A 17,076-nucleotide genomic window follows, 5' to 3' on the forward strand; every position below is an offset into this window, starting at 1 on the left:
ATATTGTTTAATTTTTCAAATAAATCTTTTAATTTGCAAAACAAATCTACTTCTTGGCTCAGTGAGGTCAGGGGGTTTCCACAGAGAGGGGCGTTATATAAGGGTTCATCATCCAGATTTATGAACTTGTCATAAAAATATATAAATAAGGGCTTCCATTGGACATCCCAGAATAGGCATTGACGTAGTTGGAGTGCTGAATTGAAGTCACTTACACCGTGTGTCTGAGTAGTGTTTGAGTGACTGGTCAACACCATGGATGCATGACACATGTCCGTGACGATGTGTTGATTCACTGATACAGCCTAGTCATCCTTGTACCCACTGTGTCTGGGAGTATACACGGCCAGATGCATGACCCTCTGGTGATGTGTGTGCATATGATCAGCATGTCCCATGATTCATGTGAGTTTCAGCCCGCCATTGGATATTTCTATGGTGCCTTGGACATGGAAGCAAATGTTTGTTGCATGTTCCATGCCTGTTGCTGCATGTGTGTTGCCTGCACTGACCCATGTGTTTTGTAGGGACATGATGGAAGTGACGTTTGACAGTGCCACTCATGTGCTATTGGTTTCTGTCTAGGGGACTATTGTACAGTACCCTGATGCTTGTGTTCAATGTCTCTCTTTACACAGCGGCGAGTGAAGAAGAGGGCGGAGACGGCGCTGTGGAGGAAAGCAGCAGGGATGCCTCTACCGGCCGGCGATGCAAGGCCCAGTCACCCTCCCAGGAAATTCCATCATCCGGGAGCGAGGGGACTGGTGCCTCGTCCACCACTACGGCTGCAGTGGAAGGGGCGGGTGACCCCCCACAGGGGCTTGCGATGGTGGTGTGTACAGAGGAGGAGGAGGCCGCTTCAGAGCCGCCCATGGGGCCTGGTGGGGGTGGTACCACTGCTGCAAGTGGTGCAGTCCAGGGGCAGGGGCAGGAGGCAGCACAGGTCCCCGCGCAATGTGGGTTTTCTCAGTCATGTGTCGCCATTGTGTGGGTCTGATGGACATGTATTCATGGGCATGCTGGTTATTTGGTATCTATTATGACATAGGGAATTCAATGTGGAGTGGATGGAATGCTTGGTTGGGTGTTTGGACTGGGGTGGCGTGGGGTGGGATTTGGGTGGCCATAAAGGCCATGGGTCTGGATTGTGATGACGTGTTGGGTCGGGGGACATGAGTTAGGACCTGCTGGCAGGTTGCCGTCACTGGGGGTGGGGTGGGGGACATGAGTCGGGGCCTGCTGGCAGGTTGCTGTCACTGGGGGTGGGGTGGGGGACATGACTCAGGGCCTGCTGGCAGGTTGTCGTCACAGGGGTTGGGTGGGGGACATGTGCCAGGGCTCCCAAGTGCATGGTGCCATGTGGCCTGCCTGTGGGGCATGGTCTGGGTGATAGACTGCCTGTGGGGCGTAGTCTGGGGTGATGGGCTGCCTGCAGGGCATGGTTTGGGGTGATGGGCTGCCTGCGGGGCAAGGCCAAGGGTTGTATTGTGGTTCCCTGTGGTGTTGGCTGCCTGTGGGGCATGAGGAGGAGGGGAGGGGCACACCCGTGAGGGCCCACACTGCCAAATCGCGTGTGAAACTCCACGTGCACCCCCAGAATATGTGCGGGCAGCCCATCCACCCTCCCCATGCCCCGCAGGCAGCCCATCACCCCAGCGCATGCACCACAGGCAGCCCATCACCTCTGCACATGCCCCACAGGCAGCCCATCACCTCTGCACATGCCCCACAGACAGCCCATCACCCCTGCACATGCACCACATGCAGCCCATCACCCCTGCACATGAACCACAGGTAGCCCATCATCCCTCCCCATGGCTCACAGGCAGCCCACACCACAGCCCCCACACCCCTAACCATGCCCCGCAGCCAGCCCATCACCCCTGCACATGCCCCACAGCCAGCACACACCACAGGGGGGACTTTTTTCACGCTATTTGCCTGGTGCGAGCAGGGTACGCGTATTCCGAGGGGTGCGCTTGGGGCTGCGCGTGGAGTTTTACATGCGATTAGCCTGGCGCGAGCAGGGTACGTGTATTTCGAGGGGTGCGTATGGAGTTTTACACACAATTAGCCTGGCACGAGCGGGGTATGCGTATTCCGAGGGGTGCGCATGGAGTTTTACACATGATTAGCCTGGTGCGAGTGGGGCACGTGTATTCCGAGGGGTGCGTATGGAGTTTTACACACAATTAGCCTGGCACGAGCGAGATATGCATATTCCGAGGGGTGCGCTGGGAGTTTTATACGCGATTGGCCTGGCGCAAAAGGGGTACGTGTATTCCAAGGGGTGCGGAGGGAGTTTTACATGACTGGCCTGGCGCGAGCGGGGTACGGGTATTCCGAGGGGTGCGCAGGGAGTTTTACACGCGATTGGGTTCTCGCTTGTGGGCTGTGTGGCATATTTAGCGCATTTTAGTTGTTGGGGGGGGCGTATGCTGGTTCACTGGCCTTTGCGCCATGTAGGGGATTTGTGCAGGTTTTTTGGCGCACAGGCGGGGTTGGGGGCATAACTGGCGCTGCTGCAGGGTCGCTGAACCACTCTGCGCCACGGCTGGTTATGGATGTAAGGATCCATGAATACGCTGTGCGTGAAAATGGGTTTTGGCGCACGTGGCTGGCGTAGGCTGGCGCACGTGCACTCTGTGCGCCAGCCGCGTGTGCCACTTCTGCGCTTGATTCCATGAATTACCCCCATAGTTCTCTATGGCAGTGTCCACTTTTATGTTTTTAAACTTGAGATTGGGCGTGTGCAATAAGCCCAGAACCCGTCTTCCATCGAAAACAAAACAATACAACTATTTTAGCTCCAGACTGAGCGCCAGGGCGTGAATGTATCTATCACCACGCTTCAAGGGTGGCATACCGGCCCAGTGCCCTTTCTAGCATGTACCTGCCAGAAAATGAAATAAATAATGTCTGACTGTGTTAAATGGTACAAGAAAAGCAGAACAAAGAAGGGCAACAATCTTGTGATGGCCTTCCCTATCGCTCAGGACCCTAAATAATATTTTCAACATGTTAATAAAAATATGTTTATAATTCACTGAATGCATGGAAAAAGAAATATTAGTCTGTGCAATTTATAAAAAAATATATTGACACTTCTTAAATATTTTAGAGCCCTGTCGGACAGGACAGGATGCTGCAGGACTGTAGGAATTATTTTCTTTATTTTTAGAAACTGTCTGGCAGATTTTTCAAAAGGCATCTGGCAAGATCACCAAAAAAGAAAAAGAAAAATAGTACTCTGCGGGAATGGGGACTTACCATTTGCTGGCGCCGAACTTCTCGGAAAGCCGGTGTTGTCATCCCCCGATGTTACCGGAAAGTCAGGTGCCAGTAAGTCATTACAGGTCCGGCGGCAACCTGCCGGTAGTACGAGCACGGTTATCGCCAGACCCATAATAAGGCCCTATGTGTAAAGGAATCTTGGAGGGTCCTTAAAAAATATACTCAATTACCTATTATGCCCTGCGCCAGCAGCCTATATCAAAGCAAGAAGAGCAGAACAAAAAGAGGAGTGAAATTTAGAATAAAATATTGCCTGGTTTAAATCTTGGCACAGCAGTGAATATTTTAGGAACACCCGACGTTTTCTTGCTCTGCTTTATTTTACAAGTTATAGGGCCTCATTACGACCCAGGCGCTAATGGGTTAACAGCGCCGTAAAAAGGCTGCGGCGCCGTTAACCTATTAGCGCCTAATTACGAGGTCCCTTTGCGGGACCCGACCTTAACGGCTGGTTTTACCAGCCGTTAAAGTAGGGACCCGCAAAGGGACCTTGGTGCTAAGTACTGGGCCGCAATTTGCGGCACCGTACTTAGCGCCTTCCCCATTCCCATTGAGCCCTCTAGGGCAAAAATGGGAATGGGGAAGAGCCATGGCGGCATGGGGAATTACCGCCCCGCCAACCTCGGAATGGGGTGGTAATTCCCCATTCCGCCATGGCTGACACCGGCATGGACCATGGTGCTAACAGCACCATGGTCCTTCGCCTGGGCCGTAATGAGGCCCATAGATACAATACTGGCTGTAAATGTACTCGCCTGTTCACAATTGTGCAGATTGCGTCTAGTTCCTCTCATGAGCACAGGCTAGCGTATCAATGCATCCAAATGTTAGAACAACTTCAGCAATTACTTTATGTTGGAGAAAGATTTTTATTTTCACAATTACGTGACTAGCCTCGTCAGTTTTCCCAGATGCAAATTACTATTGAAACATCAACTGTCAAAGTCAAGCACTTCTGTGCAACTCAATACTGTGGAAATGGATGCCTAACACGTCATTCTCTTCTGGGACCGTACCCAATGTGGCTTTCCCTATGATCGCAAGTGCTCGGTCCATTTTCTATATAATAGGCTGAGATGGAGTGTCCATGAATCTCTAAATAATGAAAGCAAGGGAGGGGGGTGGGTGGAATGTAAGCGAAGTGGCTATTACGTGGGAGGGTAACTTGAGATCCTTTAAGAGACCCTAGTGGGATGTTTGAGGGGGGAACTTTGCCATAAATCGTGAGCCAATGTTAGTCCCATGTTTATGCATTTGTTAGTATCTTAATGAGGAAATACACATCCATACAAATGGTGCTACAAACCACACAATGTACTAAAATCTAGACTACCCCAGACCATGCATAATATGGAGTACAGCATGTGCAACTCAAGTGATAAGGATGCTTTACTATAATGTACAACATCAGTAACGTGCCTGTAACTGTGACAGTGCCAAATATTGTGTGTAGGACATATAGGTCTTGTGTGTGTATATACATATTTACCAGAAGAGTATATTTTTACTTAATTCCTATTTGTAGAGTATCCTTGCTTACAAATAAAGCTTTAGTCTATGAAGTGATAGTAAGGATGATTGGGTGCAATGCACTATTCATAACCGCAATCCTTCCATCCTGTGACATGAAGGTGTAGTGCAATCTATCACAGAAGCCGACTGGCTAATTGTGAAATTGGGAGATTTGCTGGCATTCAAACATGCAATGTAACTGAAACACAGACCTGCTGCCCTTCAAAGGCGATGCACATCTGAAGGGTGTGTACTAGTTTGATGAGGCAATCCACCACTTGTCCTAGGAGTTAAAAGGAGTGGTGCAGCAGGAATCCAGAAGACAGTGCCACATTCCCTCTCTGGGCATACACACGGTGTCAGATCAGCAGTCTCTGCCATAAACCTAGATGAAAATATATACAATGTGTGCTCTTGTCCAAAAGTTGCATGTCTGAGATTTGCAGTTTTCAGCCTACACCAGCTCACAGTCCTGCAGTTCAGTGGTCAGGATAGGTGTTGTGTTTGGCTAATGAGGCATGTTATATATATGTGGCCATTTTCATGGCAGAAAAGCACTGTACACTACTGGGTATCTGGTAATAATGTCCCCATAGATAATTTCGCTGGGAAAAGCTATTGACGACATTATATATGGTGACATTATGCATGGGGACAGGCCGCAGGGATGTGCCCTGCTCCACTTGTAAAAAAAAAAAAGAACATTCGGGAGTTGTGGGGGTGTCCCCAGCATGTTCAATGTAACAATGTCTCCACAAAAACAGCAACTTTTTTCCAGGAGACAATTTTGCACAGACATTATTACATGGAACCCACTACTGATGTGCCAATGATGGTGTTTCAAATCCTTATGCTGGCCAGTTGTAAATACAAGAGAGGGTAAAGGCTTCTATGGGTTATGCCTGACTGTACAACAACTCAGTTTAGTGATGTGTCATCATTAAGGTAAAGCAGGTGGCAAGTGAAATGTATGCCACCTTCACCTCTGATTTGTTAACGTCTGCCAGAAGGTGAAACTCTTCAAAGATATGAGTCAGCAGCAGAAGCATCCAAGCAACAATTGCATGGTATGTACCAAATAAGGCAAATGTACAAGCAATGTTCTGTACATATATGTTCTGTTTATATATGCAGGCACCTATCAAAATACTAAAAACCAATTGCTGTAAGGCAAGTGCACAGATAATGCAGACTAGCGATATATGGGGTGTACACTCCTGCTATTATAAAGAAGGGTGGAAAACAAAGCAGGCAAGAATGAAATAAACATTGAAAGCACGACATAAAATTGGCCTTTGAGCAAGGTATGAAAGATAGGCCTAATCCGTTCCTAGGGCACTAGGTAAAGGTCATGGGTTCAAAGTAACTAGGAATGCCTTGTGGGGCATGGAGTGCACAAATGCACTATTTTAGAGTTTTTGGCAAAAATCAACAACACCAAACAGTCTGCTTCACCCTTTTCCTTGCAGAAGAATTGACAATTAGTCCCAGGCCTATTGCTGTGCATACAGCTCAGGCTCAGAAGGCAGCAAGATGCATGATGAGTCAGGCTATTCAATCAACCTATTCAGTAAAAATGGAAAAACTGTGCCTTCCAAGCCCCTACTTAAGGACTCTAGGCCAGCTCCAGGCAGACAGCATTGAGAATCAGGCCCTGACACTCAGTTTACCCACAACCTATTTAATGAGTCCCCCTTAGGTGTCCTCATCGCCGGTGTCCTCAGCCAAGGGCCTGGCCTGCTAAACTGCATTTCACCTACAAACTAATTGCTACTACTGCTGCTCAGCAAAATACATGACAATGTGTCTCCTCCCACTAGGCCAATCCCCACTCAAACTAGGTTTTGAATGGCCAAGTGCCCTGGTCAGTCCTGGCAAGCTACCCTAGCAAACCTCATCAATATTGCCCTTGCCCCCATCCAACACCCACAGACCACATGCACACACCATCTCACATTGATCAATGCTTGCTCAGCAGTCGCTCATGCTGCAGAGATCACTGATCTCTTCTCGTACAACAACCTTGATGTCCTTTTCATCACTCAAACATAGTGTACCCTATCCTCCCCACATGTTTTCAATATCCTCCTACACAAAGGCTACTGCATCCAACATGCCGACCAGCCAGGAAGGGCAGGAGGCATGGAGGCAATCATTCACAGGACCAATTTTCCATGTTCCATCATCACCTCTCTCAGAACAAGCTCATTTGAATCACTCAGCTGTCGGTTCCCTCTATCCCACAAGTAATTATTATTATTTTATTATTAATCCATCACTTTCCACCTCATCTACAGATCACCTCACATGAGTGACTCTTTCATTGCAGACATATCCAACTTACTCTCCTCTTGCAAATCAGGACATTCTAGTAATGTCTTTCTTGGTGATTTTAACGTCACCAAGTCACAGACTGAAAACCACACTCAAGCATGCTTTTCGCACTGACCGCTTCCATGGGCCTTAAACAAATTGTGCTCTCCCCCACGCTCAACAATGGCAACACCCTACACATATTCTTCACATCAACCCCTGCATCACCTGTGCAGACCCTATCTCACTTGACTGGTCTGACTCCGCACCAGTCCCATTATCTGTCACCCACTTGACTATGGCTCACAAAGATCCGGCTAAATGCCCCCTTACTCAATGCTGCTCATTCAAAACCTTCCCAGTCAATGAGCTGGAAGCAAACTTTGAGGACTTCACCACCACAAGGAATGCCTCAGGCCCACTGGAGTTATTCAGCAACTCTGCAATGAAACTGGTGGACACTCATGCCCCTCCTAATATCCAGCCAGCCAAAGACAAACCCATCTGCCCCATGGTACATCCCTGAGCTATCCTCCAACAAACGCCCAATCAGGGCCCTAGAAAAACAATAGCACAAAAAACATAACTCAGGAAACCTCACCAACCTCAAATCTCTCTGTGCAAACTGTACTGTTAAAGAAGGTATTTCTTAGCCATAACTCCTTGCAGTCAGCCATCCTTTGAAATACACACACACACACTGATTAAGAAAGAGAGATAAAGACGGCCGGCCGGAAGCATTTGTTTAATCAACTGTTCCATAAACTGAAAAAATAAACTCTCACTCTATTTCTGCATACACCATGCCTTTATAGAATGGCAAGCATTACACATCAGTTCTGTAAAATGAACTTTATAATACAATTTGTCACATTTCTACAAGCAAAGTCTATTAACTTTTTTCATTGGTTATAAACACTTCCCGAAACACATAATTTCTTCTTTCTTGCAATGAACCTCATTTATGCTAATCAGTATGACTGGTTGTTTTCAAAAATCACTGAAGCACAGGGCATATGTTGCAACTTTAAAACTCCACAAGCCGCTCTGCACGCTTGAGCACATTCTGCTAAGGACATAAGATGTAGGGCCACATTTTTACTGGTTACCTCGCCTAGCTTCTCTCCTTTAGCCTACTGCCAAATTGTATTTATAAAAAACCCTTGAGCATCATCGCTGAAAACTGTATATTCATACAATTTAAACTGCTAAATCTGACTTTTGCAATAGGGTTGGGTAGCGTGGGCGAACTTGGGTAGAGAGGATGGGGTTTGGCAGGGTGGGATAGTGTGGTTGGGGGTAGAGAGGGTGCAGGTAGAGCAGGTGGGGTAGAGAGGAGTTAAGTTAAGCAAATTCTGAGTTTCCCAATGCATTGAATTTCAGAGTTTGATTGCAATATGTTTCTCACCTCATCCGCCCTAATGCTATATCCCCATAATGTCATTTTCTTTGTGATTGTCACCCCATTCTCTTCTAAATTATATGTCCTCTTGTGCTTTGCAACATGAACGCACCGGTCCTCAGTTCCCCAATGCATCAGTGATGTCATACATAATGCAATTAGTGATGTCATATTGCCATAGTTGGTCATGTAGTTGTGGCCATGGTATGGTTACATACAGTGGGCACAGCTGTAGGCCATGCCCCCAATCATCTGGACATTGGCTATGGCCACAGTAATATGCGAACAGTGATTATGTAATGAGTGTGAATATTGTCAAATGAATAATCTGGTTATTGGGCTTACAAATTGCAATAAGTATCATATTAGGTATGGACACTTACGTAGATATGGTGAGAAGGGTATAATTTGTGCTTTTCTTTCTGTAAAGAAAAATAAAATATAATTAGTTATAAAACATACTTTATTAAATAGAATGTGTTACAGTTGTACACCTAAGTTACATTCTTTTGACCCTTATAATTAGTACATCATATGTACTATGTGTCATACATACAATATATGTGCGTGGTACACTGTTGTTGTCTTCACATATAATAATTATTGGGTCACTAGGAAAAAATCCAAGGAGGATTGATAAAACCCATAAACTGCCTAGGATTTACATGCCAAGGTGCATTCAGAAAATCCCTGGTATACATTTACAATTTCTGAGACATGGTTGGAAAGTTTATACAGTTTGTGAGACAACTTCTTTACTTTTCCTCATTTGTTATTCTTCTGACCACTGCACCTTGTTTTGCACTCCTCTGTCCACAAACCTCTTTACTTTGTGAATTCATTATTTTCGTTATTTTCTTTTATTAAAATATATTTTTTATTTCTGGTGGCATAGTACTATTTGCCATGTCCTTTTTGAATTTATTACATTTTCCTCCAAGGTCTGACATTGTCTACCATATCTGACCGCAGCAGTAGCACAAAGAATGCCATCTGGGTCCCGACACCATCTCCAAACCCTGCAAAAAATATCTGCAGACAGCTTCATGGTGGAGGAGCACTATTTGAGGAAGGAGATCAGGTGCAGTGCTGTGGTCTCATTTTTTGCAGAGAAAGTTTAGAACAAGTGCAAGCAAATAAACCTTTCACCTCAGATTAACCTTAAACCCACCACAAGACTAACAGCCTGATTCATGGAATTATTTTCGCAGAAAACGGGGATTTGTGCGCGATTCTGCCCACAAATCCCCATTTGCCAAACAGGGATTTGCCGGCAGAATGGCTCAGAAATCCCTGTTTTCAGTGCAAATAATTCCATAAATCAGGCACTAAGATTCTACATGGATAAGTGCACCAAAACAATGTATTTGCAGGGGAGCACAAGAAATGAATTTGTCCAGACTTTAATATCACTAAAACAGAGGCACAGTGCATGACATTGATTACGAAGAAAAAGGGAAAGAGTTGAAAATATAGATCTTCTTGAATCTCCAAATAGAAATCTGTAAGAGGATGAGCAGTAGTTTATGACACAGCAGGCTATGAATCACAGGGCAAATGCACTCTGAGAGTGTCCACTGCAAATAAACCTGTACATATTTACTGACACTCACAATCTAAATTGTTATCCTTAAAAAAATTACCATGTAGCACAGCACATCATCTTAATTAAAAATCTAATGTGTTATTTTCTGCAACCATTTTTTTAAACTTAATATAGCTTACACACCACACTGCAAATAAACCTTTAAATATGTAAAAATGTACTGACATTTGCTCTAATGCAAAGCCTATGAATATTTTCACATCAGCCACAGAGTCATCATGTGCACAATAGGAGTTCTGCAATCCGAATGGCATAAGTCTACAACATGGTACCTCTGATGCTTTCCAAAATCAATGTTGCAAAAAGAGGACTATAGTAGACAAACTACTAAAATGGCTGACACATATTCACTGCAACCTATTAGAGGCAAGCATACAATTGCAACAGGAACACCAACCAATTGCAAACATCAAAACGCATACATCATGCATGCACCTCTCCTTTTATTAGTAGAAATTGAAGCTTGGAGTAATTTTCCTGCAAACAGAGAAGATCTGCAGATATCATAGCTGGTTTTAAAACTGTGTGCCTGATTGGAGACAGTTGGACTACAAATATGTTGAAATACCCCAAAACAGTCCTTTTAAGGACTACCTATTACATACATTAAGAAATCAGAGCAGGTGGCGCGTAAAATAGTACGGACCCTCCTGGGCCAATCGTCCGTGAAATTGCTTTATTTGTTATCCCAAAAAGCTCTGTTGCGAGTACCCACTCCGTCTTCCTGGTTCCTACTTCCCTGCCCGCCCTCCATCCCCGATATGTTACCCCTCGTGGTGCACTTAGGCCTATCGGCCCGCAAATGTCCCGCTTACCCACCACAAAGAAATCAGAGCAGATGAGCGTGAAAAATAGTAAGGACCCTCTTGGACTGTTCGTCCGTGAAATAGTTTTTTTTTTATCCCAAAAAGCCCTGTTGCGTGTTCTCTCCCCAAACCGCTTCCAATTCCCGGTTCCTGCCTCCCTGCCCGCCCTCCGTCCATGATTGGTTCCCCCTCTTGGTGCACTAAGGCCTATCGGCCCACACAATGTCCCGCTTACCCACCCCAGAGAAATGAGAGCAGGTGAGTGCAAAAAATAGAAAAGACCCTCCTGGGCCTTTCGTCCGTGAAATTGCTTTATTCTTGATCCCAAAAAGCCCTCTTGCGGGTCCTCTCCCCAACCCTCTCCCACTTCATGATTCTGGCCTCCCTGCCCATCCACAATCCCTGATTGGTTCCCCCTCGTGGTGAACTAAGGCCTATCGGCCCGCACAATGTCCTGCTTGCCCACCACAAAGAAATCAGAGCAGGTGAGCGCGAATAATAGTAAACACCATCCTGGGCCTTTCGTCCATGAAATTGCTTTATTTTTTATCCAAAAAAGCCCTGTTGCAAGTCATCTCCCCAACCCGCTCCCTCTTCCCAGGTACGGACTCCCTGTATGCCCTCCATCCCTGATTGGTTCCCCCTCATGGTGCGCTAAGGCCTATCGGGCCGCACAATGTCTCGCTTGCCCACCACAAGAAATAGGAGCACGTGAGCGTGAAAAATAGTAAGGAAGCTCCTGGGCCTTTTGTCCATGAAATTGTTTTATTTCTGATCCCAAAAAGCACTGCTGTGAATCCTCTCCCCAACTTGCTCCCACTTCCCGGCTCCTGCCTCCCTGCCTACCCACTGTCCCTGATTGGTTCCCCCTAGTGGTGCACTAAGGCCTTTCAGCCTGCGCAATGTCCTGCTTGCCCACCAGCACAGTTGAGCGTGAAAAATAGGAAGGCCCCTCCTGGGCCTTTCGTCTGTGAAATTGCTTTTTTTTTTTATCCCAAAAAGCCACGTTGTGAGTCCTCTCCCCAACCCGATCCCATTTCCCGGTTCCCGCCTACCTGCCCGCCCTCCATCTCTGCTTGGTTCCCCCACGTGGTGCACTAAGGCCTATCGGCCTGCACAATGTCCCACTTGCCAACCACAAAGAAATCAGAGATGGTCAGAAAGAAAAATAGTAAGGACCCTCCTGGGCCTTTCGTCCGTGAAATTGCTTTATTTTTTATCCCAAAAAGCCCTGTTCGGAGTCCTCTCCCCAACGCGCTCCCACTTGCCAGTTCCCGCCTCCCTGCCCGCCCTCCGTCCCCGATTGGTTCCCCTTCATGGTGCACTAAGGCCTATCGGCCCGCACAATGTACCGCTTACCCACTACAAAGGAATCAGAGCAGGTGAGCACGAAAAATAGTAAGACCCTCCTGGGCCTTTCGGCCATGAAATTGCTTTCTTTTTTATCCCAAAAAGCCCAATTGCGAGTCCTCTCCCCAACCTGCTCCCACGTCCCGGCTCACGCCTCCCTGCCCGCCCTCCATCCCTGATTGGTTCCACCTCATGGTGCACTAAGGCCTATCAGCCCGCACAATGTACCGCTTACCCACTACAAAGAAATCAGAGCAGGTGAGCACGAAAAATAGTAAGACCCTCCTGGGCCTTTCGGCCATGAAATTGCTTTCTTTTTTATCCCAAAAAGCCCAATTGCGAGTCCTCTCCCCAACCTGCTCCCACGTCCCGGCTCACGCCTCCCTGCCCGCCCTCCATCCCTGATTGGTTCCACCTCATGGTGCACTAAGGCCTATCAGCCCGCACAATGTCCCGCTTGCCCACCACAAAGAAATCAGAGAAGGTGAGCATGACAAATAGTAAGGGCCCTCCTGGGCCTTTCGTCTGTGAATTTGCTTTATTTTTTATCTAAAAAATAGCCCTTTTGTGAGTCCTCTCCCCAACCAGCTCCCATTTCCCAGTTCCTGCCACCCTGCCCGCCCTCTGACCCTGATTGGTTCCCCCTCGTGGTGCACTAAGGCCTATTGGCCTGCACAATGTCCTGCGTGCCCACCACAAAGAAATCAGAGCAGGTTAGCGCGAAAAATAGTAAGGACCCTCCTGTGTTTTTCATCTGTGAAATTACTTTATTTTTGATCGCAAAAAGCGCTGTTCCGAGTCCCCTCCCCGACACGCTCCCACTTCCCGGTTCCCACCTCCCTAACCACCCTCCATCCCTGATTGGTTCCCCCTTGTGGTGCACTAAGGCCTATCAACCTGCACATTGTCCCGCTTACCCACCACAAAGAAATCAGAGCAGGTGGGTGCGAAAAATATTAAGGACCCCCCCTGGGCCTTTCGTCGGTAAAATTGCTTTAATTTTGATCTCAAAAAGCCCCAATGCGAGTCCTCTCCCCAACCAGCTCCCACTCCCCGGTTCCTGCCTCTCTGCCCGCCCTCCGTCCCTGATTGGATCCACCTCGTGGTGCACTAAGGCCTATTTGCCTGCACAATGTCCCGCTTGCCCACCACAAAGAAATCAGAGCAGGTTTGCACGAAAAATAGTAAGGACCCTCCTGAGCCTTTAGTCTGTGAAATTGCTTTATTTTTTTATACCAAAAAGCCCTGTTGTGATTCCTCTCCCCAACCCGCTCCCACTTCCCTGTTCCCACCTCCGTGCCCGCCCTCCATCCCTGATTGGTTCCCCATTGTGGTGCACTAAGGCCTATCGGCCCGCACAATGTCCCGTTTGCCCACTACAAAGAAATCAGAGCAGGTGAGCACGAAAAATAGTAAGGACCCTCCTGAGCCTTTAGTCTGTGAAATTGCTTTATTTTTAATCCCAAAAAGCCCTATTGCGAGTCCTCTCCCCAACCTGCTCCCAATTCCTGGATCCTGTCTCTCTGCCTGCCCTCCGTCCCTGATTGGTTCCCCCTCTTGGTACACTAAGGCCTATCGGCCCGCACAATGTCCCGCTTGCCCACCACAAAGAAATCAGAGCAGGTGAGCATGAAAAATAGTAAGGACCCTCCTGGGCCTTTCGTCCGTGATATTGCTTTATTTTTGATCCCAAAAAGCCCTGTTGCATGTTCTCTCCCCAAACCGCTTCCACTTCCCGGTTCCTGCCTCCCTGCCCGCCCTCCGTCCATGATTGGTTCCCCCTCTTGGTGCACTAAGGCCTATCGGTCCGCACAATGTCCCGCTTGCCCACCACAAAGAAATCAGAGCAGGTGAGCATGAAAAATAGTAAGGACCCTCCTGGGCCTTTCGTCTGTGAAATTGCGTTATTTATTATCCCAAAAAGCCCTGTTGCGAGTCCTCTCCCCAACCTGCTCCCAATTCCTGGATCCTGTCTCTCTGCCTGCCCTCCGTCCCTGATTGGTTCCCCCTCTTCGTACACTAAGGCCTATCGGCCCGCACAATGTCCCACTTGCCCACCACAAAGAAATCAGAGCAGGTGAGCATGAAAAATAGTAAGGACCCTCGTGGGCCTTTCGTCCGTGATATTGCTTTATTTTTGATCCCAAAAAGCCCTGTTGCGTGTTCTCTCCCCAAACCGCTTCCACTTCCCGGTTCCTGCCTCCCTGCCCGCCCTCCGTCCATGATTGGTTCCCCCTCTTGGTGCACTAAGGCCTATCGGTCCGCACAATGTCCCGCTTGCCCACCACAAAGAAATCAGAGCAGGTGAGCATGAAAAATAGTAAGGACCCTCCTGGGCCTTTCGTCTGTGAAATTGCGTTATTTATTATCCCAAAAAGCCCTGTTGCAAGTCCGCTCCCCAACCTGCTCTCACTTCCCGGTTCCCGCTTCCCTGAACCCGCCCTCCACCCCTGATTCGTTCCCCCTTATGTTGCACTACGGCCTATCTGCCTACACAATGTCCCACTTGCCCGCCACAAAGAAACCACGTTTGATTACGAAGAAAAAGGGAAAGAGTTGAAAATATAGATCTTCTTGAATCTCCAAATAGAAATCTGTAAGAGGATGAACAGTAGTTTATGACACAGCAGGCTATGAATCACAGGGCAAATGCACTCTGAGAGTGTCCACTGCAAATAAACCTGTACATATTTACTGACACTCACAATCTAAATTGTTATCCTTAAAAAAATTACCATGTAGCACAGCACATCATCTTAATTAAAAATCTAATGTGGTATTTTCTGCAACCATTTTTTTTAACTTAATATAGCTTACACACCACACTGCAAATAAGCCTTTAAATATGTAAAAATGTACTGAAACTTGCTCTAATGCAAAGTCTCCAAATATTTTCACATCGGCCACAGAGTCATCATGTGCACAATAGGAGTTCTGCAATCCGAATGGCAAAAGTCTACAACATGGTACCTCTGATGCTTTCCAAAATAAATGCTGCAAAAAGAGGACTATAGTAGGCAAACTACTAAAATGGCTGACACATATTCACTGCAACCTATTAGAGGCAAGCATACAATTGCAACAGGAACACCAACCAATTGCAAACATCAAAACGCATATATCACGCATGCACCTCTCCTTTTATTAATAGAAATTCAAGCTTGGAGTAATTTTCCTGCAAACAGAGAAGATCTGCAGATATTATAGCTGCTTTTAAAACTGTGTGCCTAATTGGAGACAGTTGGACTACAAATGTGTTGAAATACCCCAAAACAGTCCTTTTAAGGACTACCTATTACATACATAAAGAAATCAGAGCAGGTTTGCACGTAAAATAGTAAGGACACGTCTGGGCTTTTCATCTGTGAAATTGCTTTATTTTTTTATACCAAAAAGCCCTGTTGTGATTCCTCTCCCCAACCCGCTCCCACCTCACTGTTCCCACCTCCCTGCCTGCCCTCCATCCCTGATTGGTTCTCCCTTGTGGTGCACTAAGGCCTATCGGCCCGCACAATGTCCCGCTTGCCCACCACAAAGAAATCAGAGCAAGTAAGCACGAAAAATAGTAAGGACCCTCCTGAGCCTTTAGTCTGTGAAATTGCTTTATTTTTAATCCCAAAAAGCACTGTTGCGAGTCATCTCCCCAACCTGCTCCCACTTCCTGGATCCCGTCTCTCTGCCTGCCCTCCGTCCCTGATTGGTTCCCCCTCTTGGTGCACTAAGGCCTATCGGCCCGCACAATGTCCCACTTGCCCACCACAAAGAAATCAGAGCAGGTGAGCATGAAAAATAGTAAGACCCTCCTGGGCCTTTCGGCCATGAAATTGCTTTCTTTTTTATCCCAAAAAGCCCAATTGCGAGTCCTCTCCCCAACCTGCTCCCACGTCCCGGCTCACGCCTCCCTGCCCGCCCTCCATCCCTGATTGGTTCCACCTCATGGTGCACTAAGGCCTATCAGCCCGCACAATGTCCCGCTTGCCCACCACAAAGAAATCAGAGAAGGTGAGCGTGACAAATAGTAAGGGCCCTCCTGGGCCTTTCGTCTGTGAATTTGCTTTATTTTTTATCTAAAAAATAGCCCTTTTGTGAGTCCTCTCCCCAACCAGCTCCCATTTCCCAGTTCCTGCCACCCTGCCCGCCCTCTGACCCTGATTGGTTCCCCCTCGTGGTGCACTAAGGCCTATTGGCCTGCACAATGTCCTGCGTGCCCACCACAAAGAAATCAGAGCAGGTTAGCGCGAAAAATAGTAAGGACCCTCCTGTGTTTTTCATCTGTGAAATTACTTTATTTTTGATCGCAAAAAGCGCTGTTCCGAGTCCCCTCCCCGACACGCTCCCACTTCCCGGTTCCCACCTCCCTAACCACCCTCCATCCCTGATTGGTTCCCCCTTGTGGTGCACTAAGGCCTATCAACCTGCACATTGTCCCGCTTACCCACCACAAAGAAATCAGAGCAGGTGGGTGCGAAAAATATTAAGGACCCCCCCTGGGCCTTTCGTCGGTAAAATTGCTTTAATTTTGATCTCAAAAAGCCCCAATACGAGTCCTCTCCCCAACCAGCTCCCACTCCCCGGTTCCTGCCTCTCTGCCCGCCCTCCGTCCCTGATTGGATCCACCTCGTGGTGCACTAAGGCCTATTGGCCTGCACAATGTCCCGCTTGCCCACCACAAAGAAATCAGAGCAGGTTTGCACGAAAAATAGTAAGGACCCTCCTGAGCCTTTAGTCTGTGAAATTGCTTTATTTTTTTATACCAAAAAGCCCTGTTGTGATTCCTCTCCCCAAACCGCTCC

Source organism: Ambystoma mexicanum, chromosome 1q (assembly GCF_040938575.1).
Source record: "Ambystoma mexicanum isolate Mex_15411 chromosome 1q, UKY_AmexF1_1, whole genome shotgun sequence".
In the NCBI taxonomy this organism is placed as follows: domain Eukaryota; kingdom Metazoa; phylum Chordata; class Amphibia; order Caudata; family Ambystomatidae; genus Ambystoma; species Ambystoma mexicanum.